We start from the raw sequence: 24,586 nt of genomic DNA on the forward strand, positions 1-24,586 counted from the left end.
AGCACTTCATAAATGCATGTTAATTCATTGACATATAGATTTGGGAGTCAGCTGCAGAGAGGTGATAATTAAATAGTCTTTGATAGTGCTACCTGTGGTCCTGATTGGTCACTCACTCCCTTGTGGCTTTGTCAGGTATTAACTTTTCTGAGTAAAATGCATAATGTTCCACCATCCATACAGTTGTTTTACTATATAACTTCTAGAATAATTTTAGAATAAAGAATAGAGAATAAAATAAAGGATGCTTTGTAGGATAACATGATTTAGCTTCCCCATTTGATGTAATAACAAAGAAAGAGAAGACTTCTCTACCGTGAGATCCATTGCCCCATCCCATATATGAATATATATGTGTACATATATATGAATATACATACCTACACATATATGTATATGTGTCTACATATACATAAAATATACACACACATAGATGCATTTCTATGTAACAGGGACTAGCATGTATACAAAGTGCCTCTGATACTGTCTCCCTGTGTGGAGGGGCTAAAGAGCCTATTTCTGGAAGGGGTGTGATGATTTGTAATGGAAATGCCTTGGGGCGACATTGGAGCAGCTAGCCACCAGTGGTGGTTTGGTTTCAGAGACATTCAAAAAGTACCTAGTGACCAAATGCCCGGCTATTTTCTTCTCTGCTTTGTTTTGTTTCCAGATGCTTTGCTTTAGATTTGATTCCTTTGATGATAGCAGCGTTCTAGGTAAAGAGATTAAAGACTCTGATCTTGAGAGTTGGAAAAGGTCAGAAGGGCAGCTTCCATCATCATAGCGTCCCAGTGTGTCAGGCTTTGTAGCCAACTCAGTATCTATGCCTGAGAAACAAAGAATAGTCAACCAAGCAATGCTATTAAGCATGTTCTATATGCCAGACATTCTGCTAAGTCCTAGGGATACAAAAAGAGGCAAAAGACAGTCCCTGCCCTTAAGGAGCTTACAATCTACCGGGGCATAACCTATATGAGTGACTTCTCAAATCCTGCCCAGAGGTACCTAGGACAGGACTCATCTGGCAGTCATCCTGCATGTGAACATGAACGTGGTGGGACCAATGTTATATAGAAACTGCACTAAGAGTGAGCCTAAACACCCCAGAGTATAAGGAGGGAGAGGGGAGAGTGAGGCCCTGAGGTGTCGGAGGGGAATCGCTCCTTTCTTATTCCTCTAATCCTTGAAATAAATAGTTCTTCTTAAGGATTTACTGATGTTGTATTTAAATAAAACTAAGGTGCTAGTCCAGGGGTGGGGAACCTGAGGCCTCAAGGTTACATGTGGCCCTCTAGGTCTTCAAGTATGGTCCTTTGACTGAGTCAAGTTTGGATTCAGTCAAAGGGCCGCACCTAGAGGTCCCCCACCCTGGTGACTAGTCACTGTTACCTAAAGGTGAGGAAACACAGCTACTGGAAACTTTAGCCAATGGCATTAAAGAAAGTTACCCCAACCCCTCAGAGTACCCTTGGAATCTTAGCAGATTTAGCAGGCCTCACTCCAGGAGAGTGAGAACAGAATATAATTACTACATGCAGATATAGATACAGATTTAGATTTAAACGGAGATACACAATCTAGAAATGAACTTTTTATGTATTTGAGGGGAAAAACATAACAGAAATGCTATATAATCTTTATTTTAGTTATACCTTTCACCTGGGAATCAATCCTAAAGGAAACCAAGGCAAATAGACCAGCTGTGTCATGATTTGGTTTGTCTACCACACATGAATTTAGCCTCTGTCTCCCTGCTTCTTCAGGGGTTGGAATCAAGTTTGAGCAGGAAGGATAGGCACAGCAGTCAGGACCTAATTAAACAATACCATCCCTGTTCTTAACAAGAAGACAGAATTACTACAGATTCTTTCTGCTCTTGTTTCATAACTCCCCAATGAGCTGCACCTGGTTCTTCTACCCCTGGGGTTGTAAGGCTTGCTGCATCCTAGGTGGCCCCTGACTACCCAAGGAAGCCTAGGCCCCCCCCCCCCCAGGCCACTAGGGTTTGGGAAACTGACTCATTATTTTTTGTATGATGGAGGGAGAGAGGTCTTGCAATCTATGACATCTTTAGGAGTGAGTCAGGAGAATGAGATCCAGATTTTCTTCCTTTTGTTCTTGGCAGGAGGGCTCCTAAACCCCTCACACTCACCTGTGGGCAGGCCAAGGCAGGAAGATGCTGTGGTAAGGCAGGGAGGAGCATAATCCCTTGGGTGATGAATGGGCAGGAGGTCTTTCCCAGCATTCCCTGGAGTCTTCTTGCCCTCTTTCCTGACTATGTATTTGTAAATGTCAGCTATTCTGTGCCTGAGAAAAAAGGGTTCAGACGTTAAACAAGCTGACACAAGCCATCAATAGGGTTGTTCTTGTCTCCGAACCTGCATTGCTTAAGCAGTTATCTTAGCAAGAACAAATAGCCTTAAAAAAAAAAAGCATTTAAATATCCTATTTTTGTTGTTGTCTGTTGTTGTTTGGTGCCGTTCAACTTTGCAGGCGCCACCTCCCCCACGTGCAGACTTTGGCTGCCTCCCTCCCCTCTTTCCTCCTGGGCAAGGGGCCCAGGAGCTCCTTTGAAGATCCCAGAATTTGAACTCTGGTACCCTGCCATGGTGTTGAGAGTCCCTACAGCTGCTCTAGGCAAGCAAGGCTTCCTTTTCTTTTCTTTCTCCTCCTCTTCCTTTCTTCTTCTCCTCTCCCTCCTCTCCATCCTTCTCCTCTTCCTCCTTCCTCTTTCTCCTGCTCTCCTTCCTTCTCTTCTTCCTTTTTCTATTCTTCTTCATCTTCTTTTCATCCTCCTCTTCTCCCTCTTTCTCCTCCTCATTCTCCTTCTCCCCTTCTTTTTCCTCCTCTTCCTTCTACTCTTCTTCATCCTCTCCTCCTCCTCTTCATCCTCCTCCTTCTCTTCGCTAACTCCAGGTTTTTTGGATTAGGGTGTTGGTGGAGTGGAATTTGGCAAAAGCTATGGAAATTGCTGCCAGGGAGGAAGCTGAAAAGAGGTAATTAGACCTGGGTAATTGGTTGCTTTTTATTTTTTACAGGCAACTGTGGAATTGAATGAGAGAGAAAAAGACACCATAATGTTCCCTCCTGGGGGACAGTGGGTAACCCACCCCTATTTGAAAGGAAGAAAAAGATGCCAGACTCTGTGCAAGCCTAAGCTTTCTGGCATATCATATCTTTCTGGAAGAGTTACATCTATTAGTACAGTTGTTCTCTTTACTTCATTCCCCACAAAGCTAGTGAAGGTTCAACCTCACTTATGTTGCTCCCCATCAAGGGAAGAAAAAGCACTGCATGGAACAGGAATACCCAAGACATTTTTAAAACTCAGGTTAAACCCAACTATAGTTTATATTCACATCTACCTAAATGTCTCAAAGAAGATAGTTTGCAGAACCTAATAAGGAAAAGTATTTTGTTAAAGGTTATCCAGGCCCTCTTTCCTTCCTGTTTCCATTCTGTCAGATCATGTCACCAAAAGTACGTATCGCATATTGGATTCAACAGACCTGATTCTCTACTTCCTGCCCTAGATTTGTTACTGGTTGGAGATCCAATTCACATCATGCCTAGACTTGGAAAGATTGTGAAGTCCCTTCCACTTAATTCTGTATGCCAATGCAAAATACCATGCTGACCCAGAAGTTACTTGTTAGGTTTCTGTTTTCTCCCAATGAGTGATTTTACTAAAGGTTGTTAGCACCAATCTTAAGCCCCAGAGATAGTTTTAAGAATGGCATGAGAGATACTGAAGCTTTACCATAGTGGGTAGGGTGTGTGTGTGGTGGGTGGGTGTGTGTATGTGTGTGTGTGTGTGTGTGTGTGTGTATTTGAGAGTGTGGTCACTTTATATTCCACTCTTCATTAATGCCTCCTCCAGCTGCTAGGCAGAAGCAAGAGAGAAAAGTAGAAAGGTATAAATCAAATTAGTCAGTTTTATGGCTGCTGAGCAGCTTGGATAAAGGATTTGGCAGGAGGAGGAGGTTCAAATTGATGGCCAAAATGAGCCTTCTGATTATCTATGGACTTTAATTAGACATGTTCTCCTCGCTTCCCACTGGGGCTCATGGTATCATAAGCGTGGAAAATTGAGAGTGGGCCACAATGTCAGGAGACACATACATATCTGTCATTTTCAGGCAGCTGGGACCACTATGACAGTGTTTTGCATATGATGATCAATATTTTCCAGATAATTGAATCAATGATGACATAATCCTTGTGACCTCCCCCTGCCCCCAAGAGGCTAGTTGATTCTATGACAGAGGAAGAAACGGAAGCAATGAGAAGCAAAGGAACTAATACAGCTTTTCAGAGGAAAATCATCTGAGAACGGTGTCTAGAACCAGTCTCCACTCCCTGTCCCATACCTGGGCTTTCTCTCCTTGGCCACAGGACTTGTGTGATTTCTTCTCTTACAGAACCTGCAGGCAATACAGAGTTTGTTGAGAGGGAGGCCTAGCAGAGACTTCTAGGCTTGATAAGGTGTTTAATAAATGTTTGTTGATAGGGGGAGGGACCATGCAGCCGAACTGACCCAAATAGCTCAGAATTTTATTCTGCTTTTACAAGTCAGGGAATGGAATCTTTGATGAGATCTCAGAGCTTTTCTCTGACACCTCAGGACTTGTTTCCAGGGGCAGCCAGGTGGAGAAAGAGGTGGAGTGATGTCTGCCAGTAGAGAGGCAAGGCTTACCTTCTTGGGAGAGATGCCAACACTGAGAGAATACCTTGGTGATCACCTTGTACTCTCTTCTCATCTGCCAAGAAGTGGTAAAATAAAAGTTCTCAGGTCCTAGAACTGAGCTTGATGGGGTTTAGCTGACAGTAAATTTCTCCAGGTGAATTGGTCCTGATTTGTTTCTTTGTGGAGGTAATTCTGCAACTTTGCCTACAGACCTCCGTGGTGGAACTTTCATTTCCACAAGCTGTGTGTAGGACATGGCTTCTGATGAATGTGGTCATAGATCTCTTTAGGGGTTAGTACTCATTCACCCTAAAGGAACCCCTGAGCTAAAAAAGTGGGGTAAAGAAGACAATAGTTCTTCCTAGTTATTCCTTCAGCTTCTTTTGGACTTTTAGAACCATACAATCTTACAGTTAGAAGGGACATTGGAGGTCAACTAGTTCACTTATTTTGAAGATGAAGTTATGTAATTCATCCAGGTCATAGAACCAGACTGGAGTGCAAGTCTTTTTATTAATGTTTTATTGTTCTGTCCATTAGATTAGGTCACTGCATCTTAAGATTCCCTTTTCTCTCCTCTTAAAAAAAAAAAAAACCTTTACAGATCCCTTTGTAACAAAGAGAAGTAGATAAACAAAAGTGAGCTGACACAGTGACAACTGAAAACCTATGCCACATCCTGCAGCTGTAGGCCCTCACCTCTCTACTGAAAGAAGGGAGTTACAGTTCACTTTAAGACTTTTTTTAAGCAAGACAGCAGGCCCTTTTTTTTTTTAACATGGATTTCCATCATGAGCATACTGATAATGAGTATTCCACTCTCTCATTGGAGAACTGGGTTTCATTGCCTAATGTGGCAGATTTTTCTACAGGTGACAGAGCTATAATCCAAGTTAGTATAGTGCTTGGATGTGATTGTTCTTATCATTCGGCCTGTAGATGCACCTCCAACCATTAGTTCCAAAATATAGTCTGAGGACTATGTCTCTAGTGGTATTGATGCTTATCATGTGAAATCTTCACTCCTTATCTAGAGTGAATTAATAATTTACTTAGGATATTTAGTACCAAAAGCTGCTCTCCAAGGCTTCTTCCCTTTAATTCCAATGAATTATTTTTCTTTATACACTATCAAATAGTAGAGAAGGTAGCCTATGATCCTGGGAACAAAAAAAGCTTGAAAAGCATTGCTAATTTGAGACCTTCCTTCTTCCTTGTAGTAAGCACTGATTCTCAACATAGGTATTCTGGGAAAATGGTCCTGGTCCAAAAAAGGGGGAAAAATACCTTGGATAACTTAATCTGTTTGGGGTTTATGTAATATTGTTCTTCCCAGAGGACTCCAAAGAATTTCACTGGTGTTATTTCATACGCTTCTTAATAGAGCAATGGAGTAGAGTGCTAGGAAACATCTTCAGCAGACAGATAGACCAGCAGACCACCTAGGAAAGCAGATCTCTGAAATGGGTGGCTGTTTTCTAGCAAAGATGTGAGACAGAGAAATAGAGTCACAGCAAACAATGTAAGCAGCAGCTAGAGCTGAAAATCAAGGGACTGGCTTCATTTATATATACCATGTTGGGAGAATTGCTTGTTGTTTGGCCTCTAAAGCCTTTCACAATTGGGTTCCATATTACCCTTCCAGATTCATTACACAGATGACTCCCCTCTGTGGTCCAGCCAAACTGGCCTACTTCCTATGTACACATAACATTCACTCTCCCACTCCTGGGCCTTTGTACAAGCTCTCCTGCATGTCTAGAGTATACTCCTAGCATCATCTTATAGCATCATAGCTTTAGAGCTGGAAACCATCTTGTCCAACTCCATTTTTCAGATGAAGAAACTAAGACCTAGCAAAATTGGCTCACTTTTCCAAGGTCACATGGGTCATAAGCCCTCCTTACCTTCCTCTACCTCTTAGGATCTCTAGTTTCCTTCAGAGCATAGTTCAAGGACCACTTCCAACCAGAGGCTATTCTTCTTATATTTTACACAAATGTAATAGTAAAAAATGTTGGCTGCCAACAACTAAATCCATCTTTTTTAATAGCATCATGCTTACCAACCTCATAGTCATGCCATGGATGGATAAGAGATAGTTCTTATGAATGGTTTGACATACTGGAGTCAAAAAGACCTGAATTCAAATCTGGCCTCAGACACTTACTAAGATGACCCTGGGAAAGTCACTTAACTCCTGTTTGCCTCAGTTTCCTCATCTATTAAATGGGAATAATAATAATAGCACCTACCTCCCAGGGTTGTTGTGAGGGTCAACTGAGATAATAATAGTAAAGCACTTAGCACAGTGTCTGGCACACTGTAGATCCTTAATAGTAGTTAACTGACTTACTGAGAGCTATAAGATGAGGGAGGGAGGCATGACTAGCTAGTGGTTTTTCTGAAAGACATCTGGGGGTTTCAAAAGATTTCAAAATTAATATGAGTCAACAGTGTGATAGGGCTGCCAAGAAATGTAAGGCCATCTTATACTATATTAAGAAAGGCCTAGAAAGATGAGAGGACTATATATTCTACCTCTATCCAATCACATTTGAAGCATTCTGAAATGTACTATGTCTTAGGAAGGACATTGATAACCCAGAGAACATCTAGACAAAGACAACCAAGATGTGCCTCATGAAGATTGCCTGGAGGACCTAGGGATATTTGCCAGGATAAGAAAAGGAAGACCATTGTAGCTGTTGGCTTCTTCTTTTTTTAAATCAGTAAACAGTAAATAGTGACCTAATGATAAGGAGTATGGAATAGAGAAGGGAGAGACTGGAGACAGGGAGATTAGTTGAAGTAAGTCTGTTGAGATGTGATGAGGGCCTGAACTAGATGAAGGCCATAGAACTGGAGATGGTGAAGGATGTGAGATATCTTGTGAAAGTAGACTGGACAAGACTGCAACTTGTTGGATATAAGAAGGGAGTTACGTTGAAAAGTTGAGGATGACTGATGTTGTGAAGCTAAGGGACTGGAAGGATGATGGTGTTCTTGACAGGAAAAAAGTTGGGAATTTTGATTTGTCTGAAAGCTCAGTTAATTAAGTGGAAGTGTTACTGTCCCCAGATAGGGTCTAATGATGCAAGACAGTTCTAAAAGACCCATGATAAAAAATGCTATCTACCTCCAGAGAGAGAACTGATAAATCTTGAATACAGATTGAAACATACTTTTTTCACTTTATTTTTCTTGGGGCTTGGGGAGTAAGTTTTCTTTTGAAACATAGCTAATATGGAAATGTGTTTTGCATAACTTTGAATATATAATTGTTATCATATTGTAGAAGTGAGAGGGAAAGAATTTGAAACTAAAAACTAAAAACAATGAATTTTTAAAATTTAAATGTAATTAGGAAAAATGCAATAAAATTAAATATTTTTTTCATTTATTCATTTTAAGTTTTTAACATTCATTTTTATAAGAATGAGTTTTAGGGGTGGCCAGGTGGCTCAGCGAGTAAGAGCACCAGCTCCAGTGTCAGGATGACCTGGGGATCGAATCCGGGCTCCATCACTTAGCACCACACCCAGAAATAACTGGCCGTGTAACCTTGAGCAAGTTACTTGACCCCGATTGCTTTAAAAAAAAAAAAAAGAATGAGTTTAAAATTTTCCCCCTCTCTCCCATCCCCCCTCCCCAAGATGTCATGCAATTTGATATAGGCTATACCTATACAATCATATTAAACATATTTCCACATTTGTCATGTTGTGAAAGAAGAATCAGAACAAAAGGGGAAAACTACAAGGAAGAAAAAAAGAGAGAAAATAGCATGCTTCATTTTGCATCCATAGTTCTTTCTCTGGTTGTGGATAGCATTTTCCATCATGAGTCTTTTGGAATTGTCTTAGTGTATTAGCAAGCTAGCACACCCTATTAGCTAATACACCTAGTGTATTAGCAACCCTAGCATACCCAGGATGGCCTGTTAGCACAGGTTCTTTGATCTGCTTTTAAAGGAAAAACTGCTCAAAAAGAGGTTAACAATCCTACTTTTAATTACAGAGAAAGAAATGAGTATAGAAAATACAAATAGAAATCAGCACAAAGACCAACTGACAGGCTTCCAGCTGTCTGAACATAGCAATATTGCTATACACTTTACATGCATCACTGAATCAAGGGAGCACAGACATCTAAGCAGTCGGGGGACTCTGAACATTCAGCTACTCAGAATCTCAACCAGGAAATCAAAAGATCCTTCTCATGAGCCAACTCCCAAAGCAAAATGCCAGCCTCCCAGAATATTTAACAGAGACTCAGAGCCAGAAGGCATGAAACCTACTTGACTCAGCACAGCTGTGAATTATCAGGGTTCAAAGGTAATTAATCCTTCAGATGTTTACAATTTAGCCTGAGCTTGGGAAACTGAACTCCAAAAAGAAAACAACAAAAATCCCACCTTGCTTGTGCTTACACTTAGATCCTTGCATTACTGAGAAGAGCTAAGTCCATCAAAGTTGGTCATCAAACAATGTTGCTGTTACTGTATACAATGTTTTTGTGGTTCTGCTCACTTCACTCAGGATCAGTTCATGTAAATCTTTCCAGGTTTTTCTGAAGTCTGCCTGCTTATCATTTCTTATGGGACAATAGTATTCCATTACATTCAAAATATATATTTTTAAGAAGAATGGTATCTATAACAAAGGTATTACTTATGATATAATAGGCACGATGTCTATGTGTAGTCTACAAATTCCCATACTATACAGTCCCTAGACTCCCAATCACTTCTACATCTCTTTATTCTCTACACCAGTCATAGGTGATAGAACTGGCAGCAGCAAAATTGAAATGCTAGAGGGAGGAGAAGACAGATATAACATCTTTTCATTCCAACTGTGCCATCATTGCTTTTCTTCCCTCACCTTCCCACTGCCAATATTGTTTCCTGGACCCAGTGTCTCACCTTCTACCCAGAGGCCCAAATCCTACTAATCATCCTGGAGTACTTGCTCTTGTCAATCTGATAAAATACCCCAGAGCTTTGGGTCTAGCTTTTCCCTGAAATTTTACTTCAGTTCTCTTTATGCAAAAAATACCATTACCATCTCTTTGTGATTTTTAATCCATTCAGAGCCTTGTCTTAGAGGGAAGAGGCAAGTAGGAGCCTAGGAAGTAGTCCTTCATTCCTTGTTTCCCCGGGTTACTAGCAGTGAAAATCTTTACCCAAGCCAAAAAAGTCTGTGGATTTGCCTCAAGGACCAATGTGTAGGAGAGGAACTATGAAGCAGTGGCGGGTCCACATGGCAGGAGAAAAGAGAAACCTTAGTTGTAAGCAATAGGCTGTGGAAGTAGAAAGGGAGATAGGTGTGCCAATCCCTGGAACCCATCAAAGAGAAAAGAGGATAATTGGGAGAAAAGGTGTGACTGAGTACATGGCCATGTAGAGAAGTGCTTAGGCCCTGATAAATTGCTTACATTATTATTTTTCTTTCTTTCTGGTTTCTTATATGCCTCACTCATGCTTTCGTGTCACCAAGAAATAGGACTTTTTCTCAAGTTTTTCAAGTACTCTCCCCTACCCCCTTGCAACATCTTCTGTTGGCAGACCCATTTTCACCAACTTCCAATCTACCTTTATCCCCTCACCCACCACCTTCTGTCTCTCTTCTCCTGAACACACATCTCATCTGACTGACTTGGGAGAGAAGTCCCTTGGGGCAAAGGTTTTGCTTTCTTTGCATTCTGTGTGTTTGTAAGGGGCCTTGAATGCAGTATGGTACTCCATCAATTATTAACAGTAATAATGGTAACAGCAGGGGGCTGTGGGTAACAGGAGAAGGAGTTGAGTGTGGGGGGAGGAAAGCTTAGAAAAACACTAACTAGCAAGATGATCATTTCTATGGCTTTGTTACTTAGTCTTGTGTTCTGTTTTTGTTTTCTGCCCTTGACTGCTTTGGCAGCAGAAAATAGGACTGCCTCCCCGCCAGAACTGGGGTGCAGTGGTAGATTGCTGACATCTTGGCAACTAGATACAAGATGGCTTGTATGTGGAAGCATACCAGGAGTCCTTCCAGAGTACAGCAACAAGGAGATGAATGAAATTCTGATCAGAAATTTAGTCAATGATAGTTCTTTACAGAGAAGCCCTCCACCCTTAGAATAACAAATATTTCTGCATCCATTGGGGGAGTTTGGCCTGTTTACACAAGATTCTAGATCATCAGAATACACTCTTTGGAGAAGTTTGCTAAGGGTTAGGCAGGCTTGTAGCCACAAAAGGAGACTTGGGTTGGGGGGAGGCAATGAAGGAAGAATACTTCACTGAGGCCTTGTTAAACCCAGACTGTATTCTTTGACCTTCATTCCAGTTTCTGCCTTTAGTACTGAGTTTATTATCCTTGCCAAAACCACACAGGGAGGAAGCCAGGGAGACAAAGGGCTTGGAAGTCAGAGTTGATTGCTATTCCTAGCCTGTTCTAGACGCCCTCCCTCCCCCAACCAAACCAAAACTTTATGACTTGCAATCACTCAAAAAACCTTTATAAGCATCTCCTATGTGCCTAGCATTGTATCAGGAACTGTGAATGATATAGCATTGCTGTATTAGGTTGTCCCCCTCAAGAGGCTTACATTCTCCTTAGGGAAATAAAATGACAACCGAGAGATAATTAAAGAATAATTAAATCTTAAACTAGAAGCTAATAACTGTAAAGAGAAGTAAAAGTTCAGAGCAAGAAGAGCTTAGTTTGGGCTAAAGAGTGGAGAGACTTCCTGAAAGAAGGGCATTTGAACAGAATTCTCTTTATTTCTATACAAATGGGCAAGAAAGCACACATTGAGATTAGTAGTTTATAACTCTATTTTCAATTTAAGTCTAAACTATTTAGCCTGTCGTACAAGGCCCTCCTTATTGTGGCCCTTCCTTACTTTTCCAGCAGCCTTGAATAGTGCTGGAGTTGGAATCTTGGTCTGGGTTTTGCCTCAGTTTCCTCAACTGTAAAATGGGGATAATAATAGTTACCCTCCCTTGCAGGGTTGTTGTGAGGATCAAATGAGATAATATTTGTACAAAGTGCTCAGCACAGTGTTTGGCACTATATAAATGTTTGTTCCCTTCCCACGAATTACACTTTTAAACACTTAGTAGATGCGCAATCATTAGCATGATAACCTCTCTCATCTAAGAAAATGGGAATAATGTAACTGTCCCCCAAGGGTCTTTGTAAGGCTCAAATAAGATAATGAATGTATAAGGGCTTATGTGTAGGTTGCGATGTTTTGTTTTTGCCCATGTAGGTTACATATGTACACGTGAGTCTGTTTAGAGATGGCTCACAGGGAGGCAAGAATAGTTATTTCTAGCATCTCCTTCTCTGAGGGAGACATTGATTCTTGCCAGGAAGGGAATCCAGGAGATTGGGACCAGAGAGGTTGGCCACTCTGCTTTCCTCAGAGAGGGCACCAGAATTATATCTATCTACTCCCTTAAATATTGTTAGTGTAGGGAAAATAATTTTTAGGTTCAAACTTCACCCCTGATCCCTATTCCTTAATGTGGAAGGAGTGTCACAAATGATACATCTAAGGCTTAGCTCCTTTCCCACCAAATGCCAATTACACAATGAACACATATAACAAATCACAAGTAAACCCTTTTATTTTATTTATTTATTTTGCTTTTTGGAGGGGCAATTGGGGTTAAAGTGACTTGCACGGCCAGTTTTGTGTTAAGTGTCTGAAGCCAGATTTGAACTCAGGTCCTCCTGACTCCAGGGCCAGTGCTCTATTCACTGTGCCACCTAGCCACCCCAAACAAATAAACCCTTTTATCCAAACTCATAGCAATCAGAAACCAAAGACTGTATACTTATGAGACTATATGGCAGACAATATAGATTGAATGAGCTCTCCATTTAGGAGTGAGATAATTCAGATCAATCAAGAGAGAGTTCCAGATCTCACTCAAGGGGAAATTCTCCAGTCTCTAAAGTAGCAAGCTGGGGATAGGGAGGAACGAGTTAGAGATTGCTAGTTCCTCTATACATTGACTTCTTCCCAGAGTCTTTCTCTCTTTTCAGGTACCTGAGGAAAGGTTAGAAATGGTACAGCTTCTCTCCCAACTCTCCAGCTCCACCCTTCATGCACTGAGTAATCAGTCTCTGCTAATAAGGAGAGAGCCCTAAACCAATGGACTTTGAGGCTCTCATTACATACGTGAAGCTTTTTGCAAATTGCAAAGTATCATGAATATCAGTTATTATTCCATTTCCATTTTATACTGTAACCAAATAGGCCTATTCATCATTCCCATAACATCTTTAGTGCATTTTCTTCTTCCTGACTTTGCTTCCATCTTTGCTGGAGCCTCCCTTCACTTAACAAAATCATACCCCTCCTTCAGTGTTCTGCTGCATTTCCACGAGTTCCAAGAGAATTCTCCAGACTGCCTAGCCTTCTCTCCCTTTCCTGAGCTCTTTTACAGATTGATTATCTGTACTATTTCCTTGTAAAATATTACTTGCCTTGTATGGTTATTCTTCTTTTCATAGTATCTAGATTTTAAGTTTCTTGAGAATAGGGATCACCTATTACACTTTTTTTTTGGGGGGGGGGAGGGTAATAGCTTCAGTACTACCTTGAATTTGGAGTCAGAAGACCTAGCCATCAAATCTCATCTCTGCCATTATTAGCTCTGTGACCATGAAAAAAAAAAATCACCTAATCTCTTAAAGCTTCAGTATCCTCATCTGTAAAATGGGGATAAAACCCACTTTGCATACCTCACAGTTTTGCTCTAAGTCTCAAGTGAGATAATTTATGTAACAGGGTTTTTACACCTTAAAGCAAGAGTTCTTGCATCGTGGATCCCTTTAACAATCCAGTAAAGCCTATGGACCCAATCTCAGATAATGTCTTTAAATGCATAAAATAAAACACATCAGATCATAAGAGAAACCAATTATGTTGAAATAAAGATGCAATTTTTTCTTATCCAAATTCATAGACACCCTGAAATCTATCCAGAGTCTATAGACCCCTAGGTTAAGAATTCATACTTTTAAAACGTAGGGATGATATAAATGTCATTTATAACCCCAAGAATACCCAGTGTGACACTTTGGGGTACCCCTTGCTAGACCTCAAAATATATTTGTTGGTTCACTGGTTTTTCCCACAGCAGAAACACACACACACACACACACACTCTTCAACCAACAACTCCCCCCCCCCCAATTTTAAGGGATAAAAGTGGTTGGCAATTTGCAATCAATGACTAAGTACTAGTCCATATATACTCTTTCAAGTACTGGTAAATTGTTTAAAAACGAAAATAAACTTTCTGTTTGTTCTAGGCTTGGTATTCAAATCCCTAGCCAGTGGGAGGCAGCAGATTTAGGGCACGACCCCTAAGATATACTCGTGTTTTTGTTTGCATTGCCTGATTTCAGCCAGAGCATGGTTTGTGCAGCTGGCTGCCAGGAGTGACTCCTGCATATAAATCAGTTCTCTGCATTGCTTGGTTTTGTCCCCCAAGGACTGGGTTGGGTGAGTCTTGTGCTTACAATCCCAGCAGTTGCTTGGATGCCACACTGTTTAGGGGGCATCTGGGTGGAGATGGGGTCTGGGATCAGAATTGCAGAGTCACAATTTTGGCCTGGCTTCTTAAGGAGATCTCCCTTCTCCTTTAACCCCTGCCCAAAAATATTTCCCCCATATACCTGCTCCAATGTCTAAAAGTCTCACTCTTAGAGTTATTCCTTTAGAGGGGATTAGAGCTGGCAGCTAGATACAAACAAGGCTCTGCAGGAACAAAACGCAGAATGAATACCTGAAGCTAGGCCATGGGTGAAGGAAGAAAATTTAGAGAAAAGAGGGAGAAGTTCAAGGAAGTAGAGGGGTTGACAAAAGGGGGAGTGGAAGGGCCAAAGATGAATTTTCTTCCTTCAGAGTTTTGTTGAGGGTCAGTCTTGATGGACAGAACTAGGAAACCAGCAGGGGATTATCCCACAAGGGATCGTAGGATCACAGATTTAGAGATGGAAGAAGGTCATGTGGTTCAACACTTTCATTTTACATTTGAAGAAACTGAGACCCAGAGGGGTGGAATTACTTACACAAGTGACTGGTAGGGCCAAGATATGAATATAGCTCCTCTGAGTCCAAATCTAGGCTTTTTTTGTGAACTGAGGAATATAGTCTTGAAACCAAATTGGTACTTACACCAAAAGTATGACTAGGAGCTGGTTGGGAAACCATAACGATGTGGGAAGAACGGAACATGTCTGCTCTTGTATGGGGTGACCAAACTTTGTAGGAGTTCTTCCTGGATCAGGATCATTTTATTGGTCCCAGGGTTCACAATTTGCAAATGACTCCCTAGCAAATGATATCATAAGGAGGTTGAACTCCCAGTTTGGATCTTACAAGAGTTTAGGTTTTCTGATCACAAGGACTTTGGGTATTTTTATCACTCAAGCTTTAGGCAGTGGTTCTTTACCTTTTTGGGGTTTGTTATGGATCATTTTGTCTATAGAGTAAAGCCTATGGACCCCTTCTCAGACTAAAGTGGTATTCTTTTTGTTTGTTTTAAGTCATAAATAGGGCTATAATCCCTACTGCTAGGGTAGACCTGAGACTGGTAGAATGCTTTATCTTGCTAGCTCCAATCTGTAGCATATTCTTCCCCATTAGATTGTGAGCTCCTTGAGGACAGGGACTGTCCTTTGTCTCTTTTTGTATCCCCAGAGCTTAGCACATAGTAGGCACTTAATAAATGTTTACTGACTGACTGCTTAGTAGAGCTAAAGCCAGTTAGGTATCCAAACCGAATTCAGTGGCAAAGTGATGATTTCATCTGGGGTGGGGGGTGGCGTAGGAGGACCCATCCTCAGAAATAGATAGATAAATAGATGATAAATACATAAATTTGTAATTGAAGAAGATGCTAAATTTCAGTTAGAGCTTAGTGAAAATAAAGATTTCCCCCTCCCCCATCTAAGTTCACAGACCTCCCAAAATCTATCCATGGACCTCTGGACAAGAACCCTTGACTTAAGAGTTTAGTGCACATCCTCACTGAGCCTTAGGCTCCCTTCCTCATAGCATTCAGCCCTTCCAGCAAAGCAAAGGACAGCAGCCCCTTCACACAGCAACATGAGCTCTTTGTTGGGTGCCTGTCACCCGGCCTTGCTATGTAAGCCCATGTGTTCCCTGTGTCTCAGACAACCCTCTCAATGGAAGCCTGGTTAATATGTTTAATTAAGAAGCTTTTACATAAGGAGCTTGGGTGACTTGAAGCCTTCATAATGGGATCTTAGAGCTATTTTACTCCAGACTCAAATATATACCAGGCATGTGTTCGCTTAGTACAAGGTGGTTTCTGGCAGAACCTGTATAAGACCAATTCAGTGTCTGTGTGGGGAGTTTTTCAAACTGGAAAGAGTCTAAGGAGAGACTCAAAGGACTAAATGGGCCTTAGGCTGACTTGGAGCTGTTTCTAATGTGTCTTTCACTATTACTGTTTTGTGGATTATCATAGAGACAGGGTATTCCCCAAAGGCAGGGACCTGTCTTTTGTTTCTTAGGAATTCCTCCACTGATTCTCTCAGGGCCTTGCCCAAGCACAGTGGAAATGCAACGCTTTTGATTGCTAGAGGTGTTCAATAAATACCTTGACTGACTGACCCGGGTTGGGGAGATTTGAGGGTTGAAGGAGGTGTTTCTTTGCTGGACTGGAGGATTAGTGTACGGATCCCTGTAGAATTCAGTAATTCCACCAGTTCCTTCCAAAGCACCACAGTGTGCATAGCTGTCAGCCTTGGTTCTCAGCAAGAGTGCCAACTGTGCTGCCTGCTGGGACAAAGGACAGTATTCCCTAAGCAGTGGCATGGCTCATGTGGCCTGGGAACCCTTGCAACAGATGACATGAGGTTCCCTGTCTGGCTTGAGCCCCCAACCTGGCTAACCTCTCTCCCCCACTCTTGTGTTCTCCTGTGTACCTGCCTTTTCTGAGGGTTTGGTAACTTTTCTTGCTGCAGTTCTCCAGCATGAATTAAAAAAAGAGGACAACTCCCCTTCCCCAGGATCACAACACACAGGCATTTGGGAATTATTGTGGGAATGATTTGCTGTAAGTCATATGCATTCGAAGCCTCAAGGAAACTTAGAGATCCTTTAGTTTAATTGCCTCATTTTATAAAAGAGAAAAGGTAAGTCTGAATAACTTACTTCAGATCACTCAGCATTAATAGTAAGATCCAGCCTCTGCTCCAGGGGCCTCTCCCTCTACTCATCTTTGACACATACCTTGAAAATCCTTTGTTTCTGATGTGCATGGTATATATTTAGATTTGTTTTATTTTTGGTGACTTTTTTATTTTGACATATCAATGTCTTTGGCTTGTCGGTCTCATTGATAATCTGTATTTTCTCTAGGTGCTTCCAATAGCATGTGAACTTGAAGGCAGGGACTATTTTGTGTTTATCTTTGTATCTCCAGTTCCCAGCAGAGTCTTGTTCACAGTAGGCACTCAATGTGATATGAGGATAAGGCAGGAATTTGCCTGTGCCTCAGGCAAAAGGCAAGCCAGCCTAATGATAATAGCTAGTATTTAAAGTTAGCACCTTAAGATGAAGAAACTGAGACAGACACAAGTTAAGTGGCTTGCCCAGTTAGAAAGCAGCTGGATTTGAACACAGGTCCTACTGACTCCAAGTCTAATTCTCTATCCACTGAACACCTAATTGCTTAGCCTACAGCTAATTCACATCAGTCAGTAGTGATTTCCCCTCCGAATCTAAGTGAATACTGGTTAGATTTGAGGACACAGAAGGACACAGACAAATAGGATCCTGACCCAACACACCTATTTTTTCAGTCAGGGCATGGTTCCCAGGATACAGACTCCAATAGGCAGGTTCCCTAGTTGACGCATGTTAGTGGACGGAAGGATACCTGATACCACTTGTATGAAGGTGCCTGGTTCACATTGGTTGGAAACTTCTATCAGATCAGGGCTTCTTCACCTTTTTTATGTCATGGGCCCCTTGGGAAGGCTGGTGAAGCCTGAGACCCCTCCTCAGAATCAGTCTTAAATGCATGAAATAAAATACATACTGTGTTTCCCCGATAATAAGACCTATCCCGAAAATAAGCCCTCCCCTTACTGTTTAAGATTCCTCTAAAATAAGCCCTCCCCTGAAAATAAGCCCTATTGAGATTGCTACTGTAGTGAAGGTGATCCCCTGCACTACATGCTACATTACGGTACCCTCTGTATGCACCGTCCCCTCCCTGTGAAACGCACGCCGCGCTCTGAGCTGCATCCAATCAGAGCTGCAGCAGTGAGCGCATCATCCTGTTCTTCCCCAGTGATTTGCTTATTGAATAAAGGTACATTTTTTTGTTCACATTTACCTGTTTATTAAAATTGCTGTCAATGTTCATTAAAATAAGCCCTCCCCTAAATATAAGCCCTCTGGTGTTTTTCTGTCCAAAAAAATTAATAAGACAGCGTCTTATTATCGGGGAAACACGGTAGAGTTGCAAAGGAAGACAATCATGTTGAAATACATTTATCAAAAAAATTAAAAAAAAAAAATAAGTTCATGGCTCCCAGGTTAAGAACCTCTTCTCTAGAAGAACCTAATGCCTGGTATGGTAGATCAAACACTTTGCCTGGAGTCTGGAAAACCCGAGTTCAAGTTTAGTACTTACTAGCTGAGTAACCCTGGCAAATCACTTAACTGGAGCTGGAAAAAGCTACCAAACCTTCAGGGGAAGCAGGTACACAGGAGGACACAAGATGGGAGCTAGAGGTTAGCCAACCTGGGGGCTCAAGCCAGACAGGGAACCTCATGTCATCTGTTCCAAGGGTTCTCAGGCCAAATGAGCCATGCCACTGCTTAGGGAATGCTGTCCTTTGTCCCAGCAGGCAGCACAGTTGGCACTCTTGCTGAGAACCAAGCTATGCACACTGGGGCTCTTTGGAAGGAACTGGTGGAATTACTGAAGTCTATGGGGATCTGTACACAGAAACACCATATATCAGCCTCAGTTTCCTCACCCGTAAAATGGGTAAAAGAACAGCACCTATATTGCAGGGTTGTTGAAAGGATCAAATGCGAAACCACATGTAAAGCACTTTGCAAACCTTAACGTGGGATACATGCTGGTCATCATCATTGTCATCATAGTAATGCCTTGATCTGCAGCATGAAGATGGTCAGATCACCTGCTTCAGTCCATAGAGCCTCCTACTCAAGGTAAGTGAATTTTGCTGCTCTTCCTTTGCAACCACACCTATGTATGTATCTTCACTTTCCTGATTCCATGCTTGCCAGCTGACTCCACTGTGTGTCTTTGTTCAAGGAGCTCAGGGGACCTTTTCATGGTAGCCACATTCACTGTGCATCATTCAGTGAGGGATATGGATGACCTCAGGTACTCATGTTGTTGCTTCCCCGGGTCAAATTCCCTCCCAGGTACATCCAGGAGAGTAGCAGTTGTATATCACTAATGTAATATTTAACTGTGTCTCTGTTACCTGTATTGGCCCATAAACTCCTGGATGGATGTCTGTAATTCTCTGATTCCTTTCAAAGGTGTTTAAACAATTAAGCACCTAAAAATGTTGATTGTGGAGGAAGAGGAGGAAGAGGAAAGGATGGTGGAATTAGGAATCAGATAATTTTTGCTTTTGCTTCCTAGATTCTTGGTTCCATCTCCAGTCTCCCAGGTATCCTCACCCCATATCCAATTAGTTGCCAAATATTTCTGTTTGTACCACAATAATATCTCTCACATCTGACCCTCTCTCTCTACTCAGGTTCTGCCTCCTAATCTGTCTCTCCCCACTCCAGTCCATCATCTGGACAGCTGCCAATCTTAAGAACAGATCTGACCATTTTCCTTCCCTATTCAATAAACTTCAGTGGTTCCCTATTGCTGGCAGGATCATAGAAACCCCTCTCTTTAGCTTTTAAAGTCCTATACAACCTAGCCTGGATCTCTCTATCTAGCCGCATTGTACATTACTACCCTCCTTACATCCACACCTGTATACTCTTCACACACAGTCAGTACCTTTGCACTGGTCATCCCCCAAGCCTGAAATGTACTTCTCTTTGTCTTTACCTCATAAAATCCCTCTTTCTTTAAGAAGCAACTCAATTATCACCTTCTACATGAAACTTTTATTGATTTGCACAGCTATAGGGCCCTCCTTTTCGAACTACCTTATTTGTTTGCATTTATTCTCTTTACAATGATGCTGTATATGCGTCTAGATGCACACATCTCCTCTGTTAGAAAGTCAGCTCCTTGAGAATAGAGATTATTTCATTTTTTTGTATTCGAACAACCTGATACCTAGCACAGTGTCTGACATACATTAGATGATTAGCATGTACTTGTTGATTGATTGAGCTCTGATTTGGTCCATGACCTTGGCAATTAACTTGACCTGTGGTCTATTTCAGCCTTCTTATTTGTGAAATAGGAATAATAATTCTTGGTCCTTAAGGAATTTGTGGGATAGAGTAGAAATCTGTGACTAAGGATTATTAAGATAATGTCAGAGTGTTCTACTAGCTTCTTAAAAGGAAGAACAGATGCAAATAAAAGGTATCATCATTAGCAAGTACTTTGGCCTCTTTGTTCAAAAATTTCCTTTTAAATGTGTGATTATGTATTTAGGTTCTAGGAAACATCTTCCCACCCTTCTCACTGGATCTGAATAACATGTAATTAATTGAGCCTATCTAGTTTAATCTCTTTTAAAATTAAATGATTTGTTATACATCTAATTTTGAACTCAGAAGAAATCAAACTTTCTGAGTAACTATTTCCATGCAAATTAATGTCAACATGCAAAATCTCCTAACTTTTCAATTATTCCCTCCAAGTTTAATCAGCATTCTTAACCCACTCCTTATTCCCTTTTCCCCTTATATCATTATAGTTAATGTGTATTCTGTTGTTCTGGTTCTGCTTTTTTTCCTCTTTTCATTGTTTCCTAAAGATCTTTCTAGATTTCTTTCCATTCCTCATACTTATCAGTCTTAAATTACATTAGAGTATGCTGTACAATGTCTTTTTCACGTGTGTTTGTCTTGTCTCTCCCAGCTAGAGTGTAAAGTCTTTGAGGGTGGGAGTGGGTCTTCCCATTTCTTTTGTGTTCATCTAGAACCCAGTATAGTATTCAGTACACAGAGAGGCTATTCATTAGAAATGACTGACTTTTTGACTCATGCTTTGGGTGGATGTTTATAGCTATATTCAGGACCTAAGGAAGATACTCTGGGGGAATGTTAGCACTAAGTCCTTGCAAATACAATCCTTAGGACTGAAGATTCAGCAAGCAGCCACTAGCCATTGGTTGGGAGTAAGAGGCCTTGGGGAGGGTGCACCTAGTCAGTTGATAGATTAGGGAGTGGCGAGCAGACCTCCCAGGTTGGGAGCACTTTGAATTTCATTCCTCTCAGAAGCAGGACTACTTGAGCACTCCCTGCATCTGGTTTAGCTATTTGTTCGGCCCTCCAAGAAATATCATGAGGGTTAATTACCTTCCTGCTCTGACTCAGACTATGTGTTTTCTCTGCCAGAGGATTCTGGCAGCCCAATACAAAATCCTGCTGTTACCCCTAGTGAGGGGAACTGTTGTCAAGGATGTTAGAGAGAAAGCACCAGTGACAGGGAGGCCTAGATCCACTCCTCCTGATGCAAGGATTGAATAGGACAGCATAGTGACAGAGGGGATGGCAGTGAAGACACTGGTAGGTGGGAAAGAGAATGTTCTTAGAATACTCTCATTACTTGTTGATTGCCTTTCAGATAACTCACTGTGGGGGCATATTTCTCTATCAGCTTGTTGATTGGGGATTTTATTCTTGATTACAACTAATTGTCCTGTTGAATAGATCAGTTCTTTTTTTCCTCCCCCAACAAAACTTTGGACTTGAAGTCAGGGAGACCTCCATTCAAATCCCACTTCAAATACGTGCCATGAAATCTCTCTGAGTTTTAATTTCCTAGTCTGTAGGATGGGGATAATAATGGGACCTGCCTCATGGGGAGAGCTGGGAGGAGCAAATGAGATAAAGTTTGTAAATCGATTCACAAACCTTAAAGTGGGCTGTTTTCTCCCCATTGTGTCTGTCTTTCCCCAGACAGTATAGATTATTCTTGCTCCCTTCAGCTTCTCAAGGCAGTTGTGGTACCTCAAAGATGAAAAAGGAATAAAAGATAAACTCTGACACCCTATGGAATAAGAATCCACCGGGCAGAGAGAGCATCCACAGGTGCCTAAAGTTTGGAAAGACAAGAGGATGGATAATCCTCTGGAATGAGGGGCAGTCAGACCTGAAGGCAAGTGCAGGAGGGTGCTGTCTTGGTAAGGACTTGGAGGGTATTTCCAATGTGGAGGCTGAAAAGAATCCTGAAGGGAGAACAGAGGAAAGAAGATGGGGGGAGGGAAGGTGGGTGGCTAGTGAATAGGTGGCACAGTGAATAGAGCACCAGCCCTGGAGTCAGGAAGACCTGAGTTCAAATCCAACTTCATACACTTAACACAAAACTAGTGCATGACCTTGGGCAAATCACTTAACCCCAATTGCCCTGCGTTCCCCCTCCAAAAAACCAGAAGATGGTAGGGAGAGCAGTGAAGAAAAGATAGCTGAAGTGATATAGAAGTTTTTCATACAATCACAGAATTGTAGAGTTGGAGTGGACCTTAAGGGTCATCTAGTCAAGTCTATATGTGAACAGGAACCTCTGCTTCAAGAACCCCAGCAAGTAATTATCTAACCTCTACCTGAAGACCTCTTATGGAGAGGAACCCAACCTAGAATGCAGATTCAGATCTGGGAGGGACTTTAGAAGGCCAGTCATTCTAAAGATGAGAAAACTGAGGAACTAAGGCTCAGAAAATTGAAGTAACCATCTCCCAAGACAGTCTGTTTCACTCTCTGACCCCTCTGTAATTTCTACTCATTGTTCTTAGTTAATCATAGGCATCATTTGACATTTCATTAATACTTTAAGATTTCAAAGCATTTTACTTCCCTTATCTCATATCTTCCTCTCAACAAAATTATGAGTTTAGCACTATAGCTATTATTATTATCCCCCTTTTAAAGATGAAGAAACTGAGGCTCAGAAAAGTAAGGCAACTTGCCCGTGATTTCACTTGTAAGTGGAAAAGGTGAGATTTGAACTCAAACATTTTTGACCTCCAGGTTCATTCTATTTCCACCATAACTACTTTTATGTGCAAGGGGCAATCATACCCCCATCCTTCCACAAAATCGGCCTTTAAATATTTGAATTGAGAAAGGATAGCTACCAAGTCCCTGTTGAATTTTTTCTTTTCCAGGACAACCATACTTAGTTTCTTTATCTGATTCTTGTAGAACATGGATTACAGCCCGTTTACCTTCCTAGTCACCGTTCCTTAGACACTCCAGAACTTGTCTATATGATTCCCCAGTACTGACAAGAGTACAGCAGAAGGGGTCTGACCAGAGTAGACTGCAAAGGAGCTATCACATTCTTCATTTCGGATACTATGCCTCTTTTGATTCAGCCTAGGATTGCGTTTGTTCTTTGGTGGCCATATTATATTGTTAACTTAGATGGAATTTGCTTTCTGCCAAAATTCTCAGATCTCTTGCACAAGCTATTACCCAGCCATGTTCCTGTATTCTTTTCTTATGTGGTTATTTTTTTTATCTAAGTGCAAGTATTTATATTTATACCTATTAAACTATTAGGTTCAGTCTATTCCTCTAACCCATTGACATGTTTTTGAATCTTGACTCTGTTCTTGATTAGTTATCCTTCTTGGTATTGTATCATCTGCAAATTGGATAAGTATGTTATCTATGCTTTCCCCTAAATCACTGATTAAAAATATTTAAGCAACAGTATTGTGTACTCCACTAAAGTCTTTCCTTAACGTTGATCCATTAATGATTATTCTTTGGGTTTAGTCACTTGACCAACTTGCTTTACTGCTGTCTAGACCACATTTTTCCATATTGTTCATATGCATGAAAAACTTAGTCAAATGCTTTGCTGAAATCCAGGTACACTGTATACACTGCATACAATATCAGCAGCATTCTACTGATCTGCCAGTCTATTAACTCTGTCAAAAAAGGAAATAAAGTTAATATGGAGTGACCAGCTATAAATGAAACCCTGTTGATCTTAGTGATCATTGTTTTCCTTTCTAAAAGCTCACAAACCATTCCTCTAAATGTGTTGTAGAATTTTTCAAGAGCCAAAATCAAGGGTATGCAGATTTTACCCCTTTCTCTTTTATTGAGAATTGTTACATTTGCCTTTCTCCAGTCAAGCAGCATCTTTATCAGTCTCCGTAATCTTTTGAAGATCATTGGCAATGATTCAATAATCGTAAACAGTTTTATCAGTACCCGGAGATAGAATTCATTCAGGCCTGGTGATTTAAAACTCATTGGGGGCAGGTAGGTGTTTTCTTACCATTTCCTCCTTTTCCTTGGGTTTCCAACTTCCTTTTCATCATTTCTGTTCTATCTTTCCCAAATGAAATATCATTCTCCTAAGCAGAGAAAGAAGAAGCAGTGGAAATGTGAAACTTGGAACATGAATGGAAGTTTGAAGTGAATGCAGGAAATTGAGACAGGTTAGAGATCTTAAAGGTCTGAAATGTAAAACATAGACATGGAGGACCGCTAGGTGGCGCAGTGAGTAAGTGCCAGCCCCAGAGTCTGGAAGACCTGAGTTTGGTTCGGCCTCAGACACTTAACACCCACACAAAAAAACTAGCCGTGTAACCTTGGGCAAGTTACTTAACCCCAATTGCCCTAAAAAAAAAGTAGACATGGTAACTGTGGAACCAGTTGTCCACTGATTAAATCACAGGTCAAATTCTTGGATTCAGTCATCCCACA

Source organism: Petaurus breviceps, unplaced genomic scaffold (genome assembly GCF_028583685.1).
Source record: "Petaurus breviceps papuanus isolate PSGF00001 unplaced genomic scaffold, PetGlider_PUasm1.0 90466, whole genome shotgun sequence".
NCBI classification, from domain to species: Eukaryota; Metazoa; Chordata; class Mammalia; order Diprotodontia; family Petauridae; genus Petaurus; species Petaurus breviceps.